This window comes from Lissotriton vulgaris, chromosome 6 (genome assembly GCF_964263255.1).
Source record: "Lissotriton vulgaris chromosome 6, aLisVul1.2, whole genome shotgun sequence".
NCBI classification, from domain to species: Eukaryota; Metazoa; Chordata; class Amphibia; order Caudata; family Salamandridae; genus Lissotriton; species Lissotriton vulgaris.
Window position 1 is genome coordinate 604594214 of NC_141694.1, and position 16781 is coordinate 604610994.

The window sequence follows — 16781 nt, forward strand, 5'->3', positions numbered from 1 at the left end:
TCAGCCAACCACGCCCTCGCCGCCGTCCCCCGCATCCGAAGAGCGACTACAGGAGGAAGGTCCTTCTCCTACCTGGCCACCAAGACCTGGAACTCCCTCCCTCCCGACCTGCGCCTGACCCAAGATCACCTCTCCTTCAGGAAGAAGCTGAAGACCTGGCTGTTCGAGCAGTAGCGGCACCCCCCACCCCCAGCGCCTTGAGACCCTACGGGTATGTAGTGCGCTCTATAAATGTCATTGATTGATTATTGGGAACAAAAGGCTATTTATTTAATGGGTATTGAAGCAAAATGTATTTCTTGCAATGTTAATAACATGTCAAATAAGCGGAAAGGATTCTGCAGCTGCAGCATTTACTACATAGTTATGGATTTAGAACAGTGCTTCCCAAACATTTTAGAACCATGACCCAATGTATAAAATGGCAAACTTTTGCAACCCACCCAGCTTCAATGGGCATTAGGTGGGCTATGATTTTAATGTAACTAACAACACAACTAAACAACTTCCAATACTGCTAGTTTACTTTTGCCCTCATGCAAGGGGAAACACATTGAAAATCCAACAACATGTATCTTAGACTTCTATTTCTGTCTGAAATTAATCTTTTTTCTTTTATTCGTTTTTTTACATATCAAAAATTAGAATTTTTTTCACAATATCATCACATTGTTAATATTGCACCTCATAACAAAATCATATTTCATAAAAAGTTATCACTTTTAACATTCTCTCTTTCTCATATTCTCTAACACTCTCTTTTCTTGCATTCATCACACTACACTTCCAATCTCAATCTCAATTTAAAAAAAACTTTACATTTGTTATTTGTAAGAACAGCCTTGGAAAATGATATAACAACACATAAAAAAGTTCAACACAATTGCACTTAGTTTTAGATTCCTATAGCTGGGAATTAAACTGGTCTATGCGTTTCGAACTCATAATAAGAGAGGAGTTCTCATCAGGACCACATAGCTACAAGCGGCTCTAATCAATGGACTTAAAATTGAAAAATCAATGATTCTACGAAGTGCCCATCTTTTTTCAGACACTACTTGTTATTCTGAAGCGGACTGCATGGCAAGAACTGACTTCTCGTTAACTTTTCTCCGGTTTGGTGAAGAACGAGTGCCAACTTTCTTGCCCCGATTTTTTGAAGAGAATGCCTTTCTCACTCTCAGCACCCTCTTACAACCCTTTTTTAGAGGGCTATGGGCTGGCGCCATCGGTCTCCAAGTGGTGGGATCCTCTAATTACCAGGTGTAAACACAGGGCAGGGCCCTTGATGGCGGTTTGACTACAGGGCTACCCCATTCACAAGAGGTCCAACGTGATGTGGATCCTCTCCCAAATTGGGATGGAGTGAATTATTGCGACAAAGGTCACGTTTGTATAAGGAGCAGTTATCTGCCCTTATCGCGGAACAGTATAAGGAAATTCTCTTACTTGTCTTATTTCCAGGGGGTCACGCCCTGAAGAAAGTCCTAGCACCCTTTATGGGGCAGCAAGAGACAGAAACATGTTGGCAATAGGGTCCTAGGACCATGAATAAAGGGATACTGGGTCTGCCATTGAGTTTTAATCTTTATCCCCCTGGCAAAACTATCTCACTAAGTGCTACCTGAAATATGGTCGAGCCCACCCTGACTTCTAGGCGTCAGGGTGTCCTGATGATGAAGCATGACACCAGTAGGGTGTGTGAGGGAATAAAATAACAAAAAGAATTGCTTCCTTCCCCAAGCGCAAAAACCACAGTTGATGGACAGAATGCAGAACAATGTCATACATTCACCCCAGTACAGAGATCTGGGCCTAAATCCATCGTTTTTTTGCACTCCACACCACCCCAGTTCAGACATGGCCATATGCAAATCAGTCTGACCCTGTGCCTCATGGGAACAGTCCAGCCCGAACTGCCAAGCCATGCCTTCCCAGGACCGGAAACAAGCTTCCGAGGACCGGTTTCTGGCATTCCAGCTGTCTTCAGCCCGGCTTGCTTGAATCCAGTGGTGTGGAGTGCATGGGACTCACGTCTGAGCATACCCATCCCACTCGGGTTGACAAATGGAAAAACCACAGTTGATGGACAGAATGCAGAACAATGACATACATTCACCCCAGTACAGAGATTTTTTTTCATCATTTCATCTTTTTTTTGCACTCCACACCACCCCAGTTCAGACATGACCATATGCAAATCAGTCTGACCCTGTGCCTCATGGGAACAGTCCAGCCCGAACTGCCAAGCCATGCCTTCCCTGGACCGGAAACAAGCTTCCGAGGGCCGGTTTCTGGCATTCCAGCCATCTTCAGCCCGGCTTGCTTGAATCCGTTCATCACCACCCCCTTTTGTACCGCTTTTGGCCGCCATAAGTGTGGCAGGGTATGCTCAGACATGAGTCCCTTGCTTACTTTGCCACTGGATTCAAGCAAGCCGGGCGGAAGACGGCTGGAATCCCAGAAACCGGTCCTCGGAAGCTTGTTTCCGGTCCAGGGAAGACATGGCTTGGCAGTTCGGGCTGGACTGTTCCCATGAGGCACAGGGTCAGACTGATTTGCATATAGTCATGTCTGAACTGGGGTGGCAGAGTGGGCTAAAGAACGGTGATGGATTAAACCCAGATCTTTTGACTGGATGTGAGTGTTTGATTGATTCAGATGCTCCGTCCATCACCATCTCCTTTTGTACCGCTTTTGGCCGCCATAAGTGTGGCAGGGTATGCTCAGACATGAGTCCCTTGCTCACTTTGCCACTGGATTCAAGCAAGCCGGGCAGAAGACGGCTGGAATGCCAGAAATCGGTCCTCGGAAGCTTGTTTCCGGTCCAGGGAAGACATGGCTTGGCAGTTCGGGCTGGACTGTTCCCATGAGGCACAGGGTCAGACTGATTTGCATATAGTCATGTCTGAACTGGGGTGGCAGAGTGGGCTAAAGAACGGTGATGGATTAAACCCAGATCGTTTGACTGGGTGTGAGTGTTTGATTGATTCAGATGCTCCGTCCATCACCACCCCCTTTTGTACTCCTTCCCCAAGCAGCAGTGGTGTTAATACTTTATATAGGACATATCACCTATCCAAAAATACATAGACTGTTCTAGTTAGCCAATTAATCTCTCTGTGGCAAACTAGGTCATACAGGGAGTACTTTTTGTGACACAGAAGGGGTAGCTTGTCATTCGACATCTGTCTTTATAGCGCAGCAAGTGTGACAAGATAAATACAGAATTTAAATTTTCCTTTATATATTGCTTGGGCTTTTGTGACTCACCAAACATCGGCTGGTGACTCATCAGTGTTTTGCGGCCCACAGTTTGGGAAACACACACTAATTTAGAGCATTTGACACATTATTTACCACATAATTTTCATGCTTTAAGGATTTCACAATTTTTTATAGCTAGCTCAAATGGGTGGAATAGTACTGTAAGAAAATATGGCACGTAATCTGCACTTTTTTACGGCATAATTTAGAAAATCTTGCTGAATAATTTTGTATTTTGTGCTGCATAAGCCTAGTAATGGAAACGTTCTACAGACTGGTTTGATGAAATCCTTCTCTATCTCTTTACATCTACACCTATCTGTATATATATATATATATATATATATATATATATATATATATATATATATATATATATATATATATATCTAAATGTTTGCGCTCTGCAAGAGAAGACACCCACGCTTTGTCAGTTTCTTCCTTTATTGGCTGGGCAGCAGCAGTAGAACAGCGCGTTCCCTCGAGCACAATGTCACACCATCTGTGCCTACGCGTTTCGGAACTTCTTCTCCCTTAGTCATGGCATGGTGCAGGTAGGTGGGGAATGACAGCCGCCAAGTCTTTATGCAGTATTCTGCAGGTGGTAGTAAGTCCCGCCCATCCGGGCGTGGTAGCGCTGTGGCGTTGTGGGTCTTGTAGTCCCCTACTTGTAAAAGGTCCGTAATGGATGCCGCTGTCATCTTTCCCCTTCAACAATTATTTTCCATCGGGTTGGTCTTGGGAAAACACACCGGTCAACTGCTTCCTTGTGCTGGTTCCAGCCAGGCACGTAGCTCCGTTTCAACGTGTTTCAGACTGAAGCACACGGACCCGCTGAGGCGGGGGGATTGTCTTCGTGACCCGAAGCCGGCCACTGAAATATCTAAATGTTTGCGCTCTGCAAGAGAAGACACCCACGCTTTGTCAGTTTCTTCCTTTATTGGCTGGGCAGCAGCAGTAGAACAGCGCGTTCCCTCGAGCACAATGTCACACCATCTGTGCCTACGCGTTTCGGAACTTCTTCTCCCTTAGTCATGGCATGGTGCAGGTAGGTGGGGAATGACAGCCGCCAAGTCTTTATGCAGTATTCTGCAGGTGGTAATAAGTCCCGCCCATCCGGGCGTGGTAGCGCTGTGGCGTTGTGGGTCTTGTAGTCCCCTACTTGTAAAAGGTCCGTAATGGATGCCGCTGTCATCTTTCCCCTTCAACAATTATTTTCCATCGGGTTGGTCTTGGGAAAACACACCGGTCAACTGCTTCCTTGTGCTGGTTCCAGCCAGGCACGTAGCTCCGTTTCAACGTGTTTCAGACTGAAGCACACGGACCCGCTGAGGCGGGGGGGTTGTCTTCGTGACCCCGGCCACTGAAATATCTAAATGTTTGCGCTCTGCAAGAGAAGACACCCACGCTTTGTCAGTTTCTTCCTTTATTGGCTGGGCAGCAGCAGTAGAACAGCGCGTTCCCTCGAGCACAATGTCACACCATCTGTGCCTACGCGTTTCGGAACTTCTTCTCCCTTAGTCATGGCATGGTGCAGGTAGGTGGGGAATGACAGCCGCCAAGTCTTTATGCAGTATTCTGCAGGTGGTAGTAAGTCCCGCCCATCCGGGCGTGGTAGCGCTGTGGCGTTGTGGGTCTTGTAGTCCCCTACAAGACCCAGATGGTGTGACATTGTGCTCGAGGGAACGCGCTGTTCTACTGCTGCTGCCCAGCCAATAAAGGAAGAAACTGACAAAGCGTGGGTGTCTTCTCTTGCAGAGCGCAAACATTATATATATATATATATATATATATATATATATATATATATATATATATATATATATTAGGTAGTTATAGTTAGGATTTTTTCCATAGGGAATCCGCAACATTCTATTGGAAATAACTTTGGCGCCGGTTGAGGAATCTGCCTGAATGGCCGACTGAGTAACAGCTCAATAAACCAACGATTTTTCTACTAACTTGGGTCTGTGCTCCATGTGTCTCTTCGGGAGAAGAGAGCGCCTGCGTCCTGCTTGCGAAGTGGAGTGGCGGAAATATATATATATATATATATATATATATATATATATATATATATATATATATATATATATTAGGTAGTTATAGTTAGGATTTTTTCCATAGGGAATCTGCAACATTCTATTGGAAATAACTTTGGCGCCGGTTGAGGAATCTGCCTGAAAATTTCCTGAAATTTGCCTCGCTGCGCTCCGCTCCTTCCCTGAAAGTTTGGGGGGGATTCGTCAAGCGGGGGCCGAGATAAAAGGGGGGTCCCAAACGTGTTTTCCCCATGTTAATTTCCATAGGGCGGTTAGACTGACTTTTAGACCGAACGGTTGAATGGATTTCCACCAAACCTGGCAAAATTGTAGGGACTGGTAGCCCGATGGGACTTTGCTATGTCTCAAGATATGTGCTCCAGTGGATTTTGAGTAATTTAGGTTAAAAAATATATATATCTATAGGCGCGCACCGGTACGCGCTTCGGGGCGCGTACCAGCGCGCTACACGAGTTTGCGCGCGGAAAGCTGATTGGCTCTCGGGTGTCTGTCAACATTCCAAACAGTCTGGAGAGGCCGCCATCTTGTGTCTCGGTAGGATCGAGACACAAGAGGTGGCAAAAACAAAGGGGGAAATGACCAAAAGGGGGCAGGGTAGACCCCCCCGACCCCCTAGGTTTGATGTGGGGGCCATAAAAGGGCCCCGCGGGGCAAAAAAATACATATTTTTTTTCGATTTGCGCGGGGGGAGTGCCCGGTACGCGCACCGGGGAGCGTACCATGGGGAAAAAAGAATGACAGAGTTTTTAAAAAATGTAGCATTTTTTTATAAATTGGAGGTAGTTCTAAAAAGAACTGTTTTTTTATTCTTTTTGTTGTTTTATATATTTTTTATTGTTTTTTTGAACATTTTGTACTTTTTTTGGCTTTTATGAACAATTGTATATTTTTTTGGGAATTTTTATGGGGACAAACAAAAAACAGGGAATTGTAAACGGCTCAACTGGAGCAAAAAAAATCAGGAAAAGATTAAGGTTTCTTTGGGCACTTGTGGTTGTCACCAGCACGGTTGAGAAGTATAACACTTTGCTCACCATAGCAAATTGTACGCCCACAAAATATGCAAACAATTTTGAAATTTCCAAACTGGGTTTGGATGTTTGGGACCATCTCCCTTGTCTCTGGTCCCTATGGAGTGGGTTGGGTACTTTGGGAGGTGCTGGGAGAAGATTGGGGAGGGTTTCTGGTCAGTTCTCTGACCTCTGCTGCACTATAGTTGTTAGGGTGCCGGCGTTGCATGTGGCGAATCATGGTGTTGTTGCCAAAAGAATATTTTTTGGCAGGGTTCCCCCTCGAAAGTACAGTGCCACAGATCAAACAAGTAACCTTTGGCGCATTTACTTTCTTGAGGCCCCTTGGGATTTAAAAAAATTCCCACACAATGTGCTCCTTTGGCTTGTAGGGGGTAGTATCTTCTGGCAGGTAGCGCCCGCCTCTCCTCCTCCTCCTCCTCCTCCTCCTCTTCTTCATCTCCACCACTGTGGTGTTGTGGTGGTCCTCTTGGTAGTGGTGGTGGTGGCTGAGATGCTCCTGCTGCTGCTGCTACTGTAGCCATTTCTCAGTACGAATAGGTACTAATAGTTCTGGAAACAGGTCTTCTTCACTCAAAGTACGAAGTGAGAATGAGAAAAAAAGGTGGGGGCTTTCATCATTAGGAAAACAAAACTGTCCTGAACCAATGAAAAGTGTTATTTTCAGGTCACATGACCAGGGCTTTCATCATTTGGAAACCAAAACTGTCCTGAACCAATAAAAAGTATTATTTTTAGGTCACATGACCCGACGCGCTTACGCTACGCGCCCCGGGGCGCTTACGTAGCGCGATCGTATGCGCTCGGGTGCTTCCGGGTGCGCTTATGCCGTGCGTATCATGCGGACGCGGATATGCGATACGTCACGATGATGTTTTCGTTTGCGGAAATAGCGCTAACGGGACGCTCACTGGTACGCGCACCAGGACGCGCCGCAAGACTGCGCTTACCGGTGCGCTCACCGGTACGCGCACCGGGAGCGCTCAAGGGCAAAAATATATATATATACATATATAAATAGTATTACATAAGTATACAATATAGGATTCATTATAAAAAATATTATATTTGATAGCAATAGAAATTTGCTATTAAAAAAACTTTGAAATTCACTGAAAAAAACATAGGTTTGAGGCCCTATATATAGTTAGGAATTAGCATTTTCAAAACCTATGAAATTCACTGAAAAAACCAAAGGTTTCACACCACTTATAGTTAGGAATTAGCATTTAAAAAACCTATTAAATTCACTGAAAAAACCATATGTTTCATACCAGTTATAGTTATCTGGGAATTTTACAGATATAAAACCATTGAAATTCTCACGTTATAGTTAGTTGACTCACTATAACTTGCGCGCCTGCAATGCACTGCTGATGATGTCACATATTAAATCACTCATGACATGGTCAGTGACATCACTCATGACATCACTGATGACACCATCCTTGTGACAGAGTGACAGACCTCCTTTCAGTGTAATGTAACCCTTGAAACTCATATTCAAAAATAGAAACTAACATTTTCAAAAAAATGGAGATACCATACAAGTTACAACAACCAATTCAGTAATTCCACCATCTATATACACATCCACTCATTCAGCAATAGTTCTATATAGTCACTCATACATATACTCACTTATCATATGTAGTGATACACATATACATCCTGTTACACAGTGACAGTCATCCAAAAGTTACTCACACACATACTCACACATGCAAATAAACTATTGAACATCCATTTATTTGCATATACAACTATACACACACTACCTCCTTACTTCTAAGGAAACTTACACATACTTACTCTCTTAAACAATCAGTTATAGAAACACATACTTATTTAAACAGGAACTCTTTCAATCTCTCACTCTCACATATACTCACTAATATACATCAATAATCACATTACCTAGATTAAAACATATGTAGTTACTCATAAAGACACTAGTGCGTCAGTCATTCACTCACTAACACACACATATACACACTCATCCACCCATACAGTCCTGCACATATGCTGTCTTCAAAACACATACAAACAGTGAGTTAGTCATTGATGCATCTATGTGCTAAGTAAGACCCCCACCAAACCATACAGACACTCATACTGATACTAAAAAAAACATCTAATAACACATATACACACACATCTAGCTACTCACCAACCCATGCAGCCACTTATACACAAAGTGAAACACTGATACAAACATTTAAATATTTAAAAGTACTCGCTAATATATGTATTCACTAAGATACACTTAATAAGCCAGTTAACCAATCAATTTTTTTTAAAAAAAACATCCATTAAGACACTTTTTTAAACATTTATTCTTCCATCGACCTTTACATATACATACATAAAACATATTTATTTTTCAGAAAGACACACATTCACTAGATGGTGTCATCAGCGTTGTCATGAGTGATGTCACTGACCATGTCATGAGTGATGTAATATGTGACGTCATCAGCAGTGCATTGCAGGCGCGCAAGTTATAGTGAGTCCAACTAACTATAACGTGGGAATTTCAATGGTTTTATGTCAGTAAAATTTCCAGCTAACTATAACTGGAATGAAACCTATGGTTTTTTCAGTGAATATATATATATATATATATATATATATATATATATATATATATATATATATATATATATATATATATATAGATATATATGTTTTATATAGTATCAGTTTGTAATTCCTTATGGTGACATATCATTGTTTTGAAAACAGTATTAACTGTCAGCTCCACTGTAAAACTGGAGCATCTACATTTTTTACAATACACAAATATTGTAGAACTCCACGACTTGATAACCTAATTGTTCATCTCTAAATGCGTCCTTCACCTTCTCAACTGAGCAGACAGTGAAATGAGAGCACCGGAGAGCAGTTCAGGACATTTTCAGGATTTATTTTCAGAGAGGTGAAGTGTTTGACATGTTTCCCAAGGAGTTGGCTTCAGTGGTGGAAAACAAAGTCACCTTCAGCACTGATTGCATGCTGTGAATTTAAAACAAATCTCACGGTCAGCAAACCATGAGCAGAACAGCAACGCTTACAAGGGGCCTGGACTACAGGCCTTGGACAGCTGCCTTCAAGTGGCCTGATTACTGGGCGTGGAACAGTGGCCTGATTGCTGGGTGTGGGACTACAGACAGGAGATGAGCAATGGACCCCTCATATCAACTCGACGGATGATTCAAATTTGCTAGTAAAAGACCTTTGTGCCAAAAATGTGCAGGAACCCACCTACCGCACATTTCCCCCGTCCTCCAGATTGAGAGCAATTAGATGTTACTGCATTTGTAATGCAGAACTACTGCATTACAAATGTGATAACAGAGAATTATAAAAGAGGGAAAAAAATTACTGTTATTTCCCAATGAGGAGCAGGGGAATACTAGACATTTCTTGATTGCTGTATCTGAAGATCCCACCACATGGTGGATACTCTCAGCGCAGAAATCTATATCAAATTCTAACTCACGGGGTGCGCCATCATCTAGGCCTGGGAGTGGATTAGTCATGGTGCAGACTTTGGTGGTCCCCGACTGGAACCATCTCTTTAATTAGAAGGTCTCATACGATAATGCTGAAACACTCTCATAAGAATGAGAGACACAGGTTCTCTTTTCAATGCTTTCTATAAGTATTTATTGGGAAAATACAGAAAAGGTGCTATGAGCAAATTTAACAGCAAGGAATATAAGTCATAAGTACAAAGAACTCAGTACAGCTCTCAATGAATTCGGGCAAAGATTCACTTCACCATCTAGAATGGGGAATTGGGGTCTGCTCCTCTAGCAAAATCCACAGCCCCATATAAGACTGTAGAAAAAGAGGTTCATACATTTTGTGGGAATACATGATTCCCAGGGTTTGGACCTTTGGGAAGCATACTAAAAGAAACATTTTACTACGGAATACATTTGAAGATTGACTCAACATAGTGGTACATTGAAATTTAACCATTCTCATAGTTGTAGCTGTTCATTTAAACTGATACGTTGTTAATATAGCCTGGGAAAGCAAGAACTGTCATTGATTCAGTACAACATGGAAATTGCTCTGAGAACATTATCAGGGCCGGACTGACTACCGGGCAGTTTGGAATGCTGCCGGGCTGTGGCTGATTTCACTGCGGTGGGGGCTGATTTCGTTCATGGAAACCTGTGTGTGCTTTGAAATAATTAAAGCAAAACGAATTTCGGTCAGTACACGCAGGTCTCAATGAACAAAATCAGCCCCCAGCTCAGCAGCATTCCAAACTGCCCGGTAGCCAGCCCGGCCCTGACCCTTTTCTGCTTACAGCCAAGAAACAGCCAAGGAGAAATCAGACAGAGAAAATGTACAGTGTAAGGAAAGAAACAATAGACTTGCTCTATCTCCATGGGTAGAGAAACTGGGAGAGATGGGACGCGCGGGACGGAAGTCAGGCAGAGTAGGCAGAGAGACCAATGAGGAGGAGGACTGATGAGGCTGTTGCATGCAACCTGAAGGAGGAGACTGGAAGGTAACAACCTAGGCGGAGATTTTAACCAATTGCCTACCCAATGGACACAGGACAAAAATAGGGAAAGGTACAGTTTCCAATAAAAGTTGTACTATTTAAATATATACTAAATAAATTTTATTTTTAAGCAAAACAATGTAAAAGATACATAAATTTCAATACAATAAAATTACAATTCATGAACAACAAATTAACAGTAAAAATCACATAATATTTTCTTTTACAAATTACGAAATAAGGTGTGTCTAGTTGTATGTCAACGCGTTTCGGCGTCCAGCGCCTTTATCAAGACAGGAGACACTTTTCTGAAAATAAAAACATATTTTAGTACAATATATAAACAAAGTAAAAAGACCTTTCCTATTCAAAATTTAACCTTTATCATGTTATTACAGATAAAATATTACAATTAAAACAAGGGAAACTGTAAGGAAGCGGATTATTTTGTCCTGTTGATAAAGGCAATATTTACACCTCGAAGATGAAGGCAAAAGATAACGTTAGCCTCTACTTAAGCTCACGAATTTATGTTTTCATAGTTTGTTTAATGGAAATTATTCAAGATTTCTGATATATCGGATTATGAAACCATTGTGTCATATCAATTCAGGTACACTTCTTCAAAAAACCTTTAGTGCTTTCTGCCTTTAAATTCTAGAAGTCAAATGTACAATAATAATGGGTATAATATACCAGAGATGTAACAGTGTATCAAGAAGATGAAGACACACATTTCAATAGATCTTCCAATAGATCTCCCAATTGACTTTAGCTGTTATCTGCCCTTTAGTCTTTAGTATGTTGTTCATACCAACCTTAAAAACATACTGCATTGAATACATATAGGTTAGTAAATATGTGACATAAAGTTTGTCGATAATCTTATTTCAGTTACAAAACTGACAGGTACTTGGATAATAAAGCCTTAAGTACACATTGCATTATTTACATATTGTTTAGTGAGTTTATGACATAAAAATAATAGATTAAATCACTGACTAGTACCTAGATAAACAGCACAATTACTTTGATTAAAGAAAACAAATATTCAGATCTAGTCATTTAGAGATACGTGATGACAGAGTAATTTAGATTTAATCAAACTCTCTAAATAAACAGCACAATAGTCTTCAGAATAAGAAAAGGTAAGCCAGATATTTGTATCGAGTGGGGTAGAGGTTCATAATAACAGCGTTATTTAAGAGATGGAAAAGGCGCTCTAACCATGTTCGGCCCCATATCTATTTATATGTATAGAAGGAAACTTTTTTTAGCTTTTTTTAGAGGCTGTTATTTTATATCTAATGAAAACACCTTTTATTTGTTTAAACATTCAGGTAATTTTTAATTTTGTTATTTTTTGGTTCCGCTTACCTGCAACTATAAGCTTCTCAAAGCAAATTAAAATGGATTGCTGACGCTTGATTCTGATTAGATTCTTTAAAATGATATTAGGATTCATGCAATGTTGTCGGCGAATTTCTGCATAATTATTTTGGCTTGGTAACTTGATAAACCTTGAAGAGATAACGAAATGTTCTTATATTTAAATGTTATTTTAATTCTTTGTCTCTAAGTCTCTGTTTGCTCACTTGTTTTCGTAAACAATTTACCTGATTTTAAGATAACCAATGTTCCACCGCCTCCACAGGATGTGATAAGTCGCACTGGGTAAAACGTTCGAACTTTCAAAAACACCTATATCGGATTTATATATAAAACAATGCATATCAGTCTTATGTAAATAGATCAGTTACGTCGTGTTGCCAACGTATATTGAGCTCTTCTTACCAAGTTGTTTAACTTGTTCCGTTGATATATGTAATGCTTAATTGTTTTTACTCTCTCCCTGTTATTTCAGGTGTCGGGATGTCATGTTCCCGTTTCTGGAACCGCCAGCTCTAAATTAGGGGATAAACAGAGTTTAGTGGCGGTGCCCTTAATCGGTAAACGATGCCGCTGTAACGTATGTGAAGCAGTCATAGCTAATGTGGAGCAGTTATAGCTCAGTATTGACATACCTCACTGACACAATGATTCACGTTTTACTTCTTTTTACGGTTGTCGATGCTATCTTGCTGTTGACGAACGCCGTATGAACAATATAGTCTGCACTTTGATTTTCACGCAGCTCACTGCTGACAAGCGCAGAGAAAATGGATGTTAAATTCTGTCTATGCCCCAAAGAAAATTTAGATAAAAGATGGCTGGGCACTGAACTAACACTGATTATTCTCAAATAACGAGTTATCTCGATGTAAATCACATTTACGTACCGATATTCTGACTTTGCTTTAAGGGCGTAGCTTCGCTGTCAGCAACGGCTGAACGAATAGCTGTTTGGATTTTATCTATATCCCAAAAGTAAAAAGGGAAGTTAAAGCCTTAAATCACAAGCGTCCGTTTTAGACCTTCAGACTATCTAATTCCCGACCGCATTTACGTACCGGTGATATTTTTCGGTGTTGCGCGTGGAGGCGGCAGTCTTCACCGGGCGGGTTTCCAAAGGTATCTGAAACCTCAGTTAAATCGCGCGCCTTTTTTATGGCGGGTGTGGCCAATTAGGAGGCTAAGCAATGATGGAACGCGAAGAAAGGTGTTTTAGGGGGGGGAAGACTTCTAGCGGTAAAGCCGGATCTGCTTACCGAGTGTCTGGATAATAAAACGCAAGAAAGGACTATGCGAATCGCCTCCGGTACTATACATTTGTAATGGTGAAAGGCGAAGGAAAATTGTCTAAGTGTGTGTTTACATTGCCTAAAACATTAAACTTTTCCAAATGCATGATGAGGAGCGCAGGGAATAATTTTAAAGAAAGGGAAGGCCTATATGGCCATAGAAATAACCTAAGATAGAAACTAATTTTATACATTTTAACAGAGGATGTTTGTGGTGCATGCAGTTATTAATTTAAACAATTGCATTTTCCCACGGTATTTCACTGTTTAGGCCCTCGTGGAACGTATTCAAAGAAAAAATCCAAAAGACTTCGCGTTTCTTTCGGATGGCTTCTCCTCCTTTTTCATCTGGCATATTAATCCTTTCTAATATGCGCCAAGTGAAGTCATTCGGACCATGTCCTTTATCCAGAAAATGTTTTACAAGGGGTGCTGCTACTTTCTTAGTGCGCACCGCTGAACGATGTTCAGACAGTCGTGTCTGTATGGCTCGCGATGTTTCTCCAACATATCCAAGTTGGCATGGGCATTTCAAAAAATATATAGCATTTGTCGTTTTACAGTTAGACATGCCTTTGGCAGTCGTTGTATGACCATTGTGAGTGAATGTGGCTCCTTTGTGGATGCTATCGCAAGACTTACAGCTGGAACAAGGGAACTTACCTAAGAGAGGGTGGTCTCCAGTCAAGGTTTTCTGCACAAAGGTGTTAGGGTCCGATGAGTTCTTTATTCTAGAGCGCACAATGTAGTCTTTTATATTCTTATTGCGCTTATGTGCGAAGAGTGGTTTATCTAATTTCTCTGTGCCATTGCTATTTAAGATGTGCCAGGAAGAGTTGATGACCTGTTTTATTTTTGCATCGACTGTCGAATGCCGTGTGACACATACTAGTTTATTAGTGTTTTCTTTTATCTTTCCTCTTAAGAGGGCATCTCTGTCGTAATAACGTGCTCTCTTGTAGGATTCACGTACTAATCTGAAGGAGGAGACCCTGAGTGGCGGCGATGTTGGGAGAACACTACCGAGGAACGTGGAGAGGTCCGCGCGGCAGCAGGAGGCGGATGCTTACTGGGGTGCATGGCTTTGTCCGATGAGCAATCCCATACCTGAATGGAGGAAACCCAGTGACAAAGGGGTAGGGGGAAGAAGCCCTATTTAGGGCAGGTGGCAGAGCATAGACTCTTCTTTTTGTGTTTTGATTGAGAGTAGGTGACACTTCAGAGTAAATGAGCCGCACAGAATGGGAATTTTATTTATGTTGTGGCGAAAAAGGAAGTGAAATAAAGACAGCAACCCCCCTGAGATCTATTTAGTTTTTCCTCTTTGGTTTGGTTGCTTTCTGGTATAGATGTTCCTCAGGGATACGAAGGTTAGAGAGAGTGATACCCAGAAACACGCCGACAAGAGAAGAAAATAGGAGAAGACAGGAAGAGTAACAAGACAAGAGAGAAAATTATAAGAAAACTATATGAAAGGATAGAAATAATAAAAGCAGGAAGACAGTGACATATAGGAAGACTATAGGAAAGAAATAGGAAAGAAACGTACTTGACCTTGTTTCTTTTCAGAGTTTCTCTGGTCCCACCCAGAAGAAAGAATAACCTACAAAAGGAATTGAGGATGGAGGACTTCGACTGACAGAAAAGACAAGACGGCCACCGAATCATTTTAGGTTTAAAGTATTTTATTGAAGCAGGGTAAAGAAGGAAACAACAGGGCAAGAAAAGAAAATCCACAGGTGCCACACAGTAAATGCATACAGTATATGAGATACAACAAAGCAGTTCAGTCCCGGCAATAGGCTTCTTCCGGCATGGATACACAGCTTGTGCGCCTGTGGTCAAGGACGAAAAAGGAGGGGGGAGGGGGGGAGGGGAAGAGGGGGGAAGAAGAGGAGGGAAGGGGGGGAATAGAGGGGGAAAAGAGGGGGGGGGAAAGGGTGGGGAAACAACCCTGCTCCACAACCTACCCAACCTACAAAACCCCCAACCACCACACCCCAACCCACCCCCTGTACTGTGCCAATGACCTCCGGCTCTCCCCTCATAGCGACCCTCCGGTCGACTCCGCTACTCAACGCCAACTCCGACCAGTCAGACAGGCGGATCCGGCGGCGGTGTCAATCGTAGCAACCTAAGATACCTGGGGCAGGTGATCTCCCTGAACTCAGAACACAACAAGCTATGGAAAGGCGCCCACAGCTCCTCAAAAGCCTCTGTATCCCCCAGTGCCACCAAGGACATCTTTTCCATGCCAAGGACATGCCACAATCTATGCAGCCAGCCGACAACAGTGGGAAGCGTGGTGGAGCGCCAGTGTATGAGAATGTTTTGCACCGCTGACCCTAAGGCTATCGCAATCTGTCTGCCCCTTCTAGACCTGAGGGGGTAGATCAACCCATTCGGCAACCCCAGCAGGACATATGCAGGGAACCGTGGCAGCTCTATCTCAAAACATTTGTCCACCTCACCAAGAACCTCCTCCCAATAAGAAGCCAAGAGAGGACAATCCCACAGTATGTGTGTAAGCATGCCAGTGTGGCCACAGTTACGCCAGCACGTCCCCGGCAGTTATCTATCCATCTCATGTAATTTCTCAGGAGTGCGATACCAGTATGTCGAAATTTTGGTGAAGGTCTCCGTGAGCCCCGTGTGATAGGCCGAGTGGCGTGAGCGGTAGGAGATGTGGTCCCATTCTGTGTGGCTCAACACCCGTCCGAGCTCCCGTTCCCAGCGCTCCCTACCGGGGTTGTAAATGTAAAAGGGAGGGGGCTGCAGCATCTTGTATAAATCAGAGATAAGTTTAGCGTCCGACGTGCGAGTGATTAACCAGCGCTCGTACACCGTGATCTCCCGATCCGCCGATTTGCGCACTTGGGGTTGTAGTGCCCAGTGGCGCGCCTGCATATACCTCATGCACTCCATCTCAGGGAAACCGTAGTCCCGCCGTAAGTCCTGAAAGGGGATGACACCCTCGGGGCCATATAGGTGATACAAAGTGCAACAGCGGGCCGCCCGCCAGCGATCGTAAGCACCAGGCTCCAGTCCCGGACCGAAGTCAGGATTGCCAATAAGCGGCGTGAAGGGAGAGGGAAAGGTAGTAAATTCATGCTTAGTGGCCACCGAGTCCCACACCCGGAGTGGGACACGTGTCACAAAAGATGCGTAGAGGTTAGGGGGCCGGTGTGACCGCCTCAAGAACGGTACCTCCTGT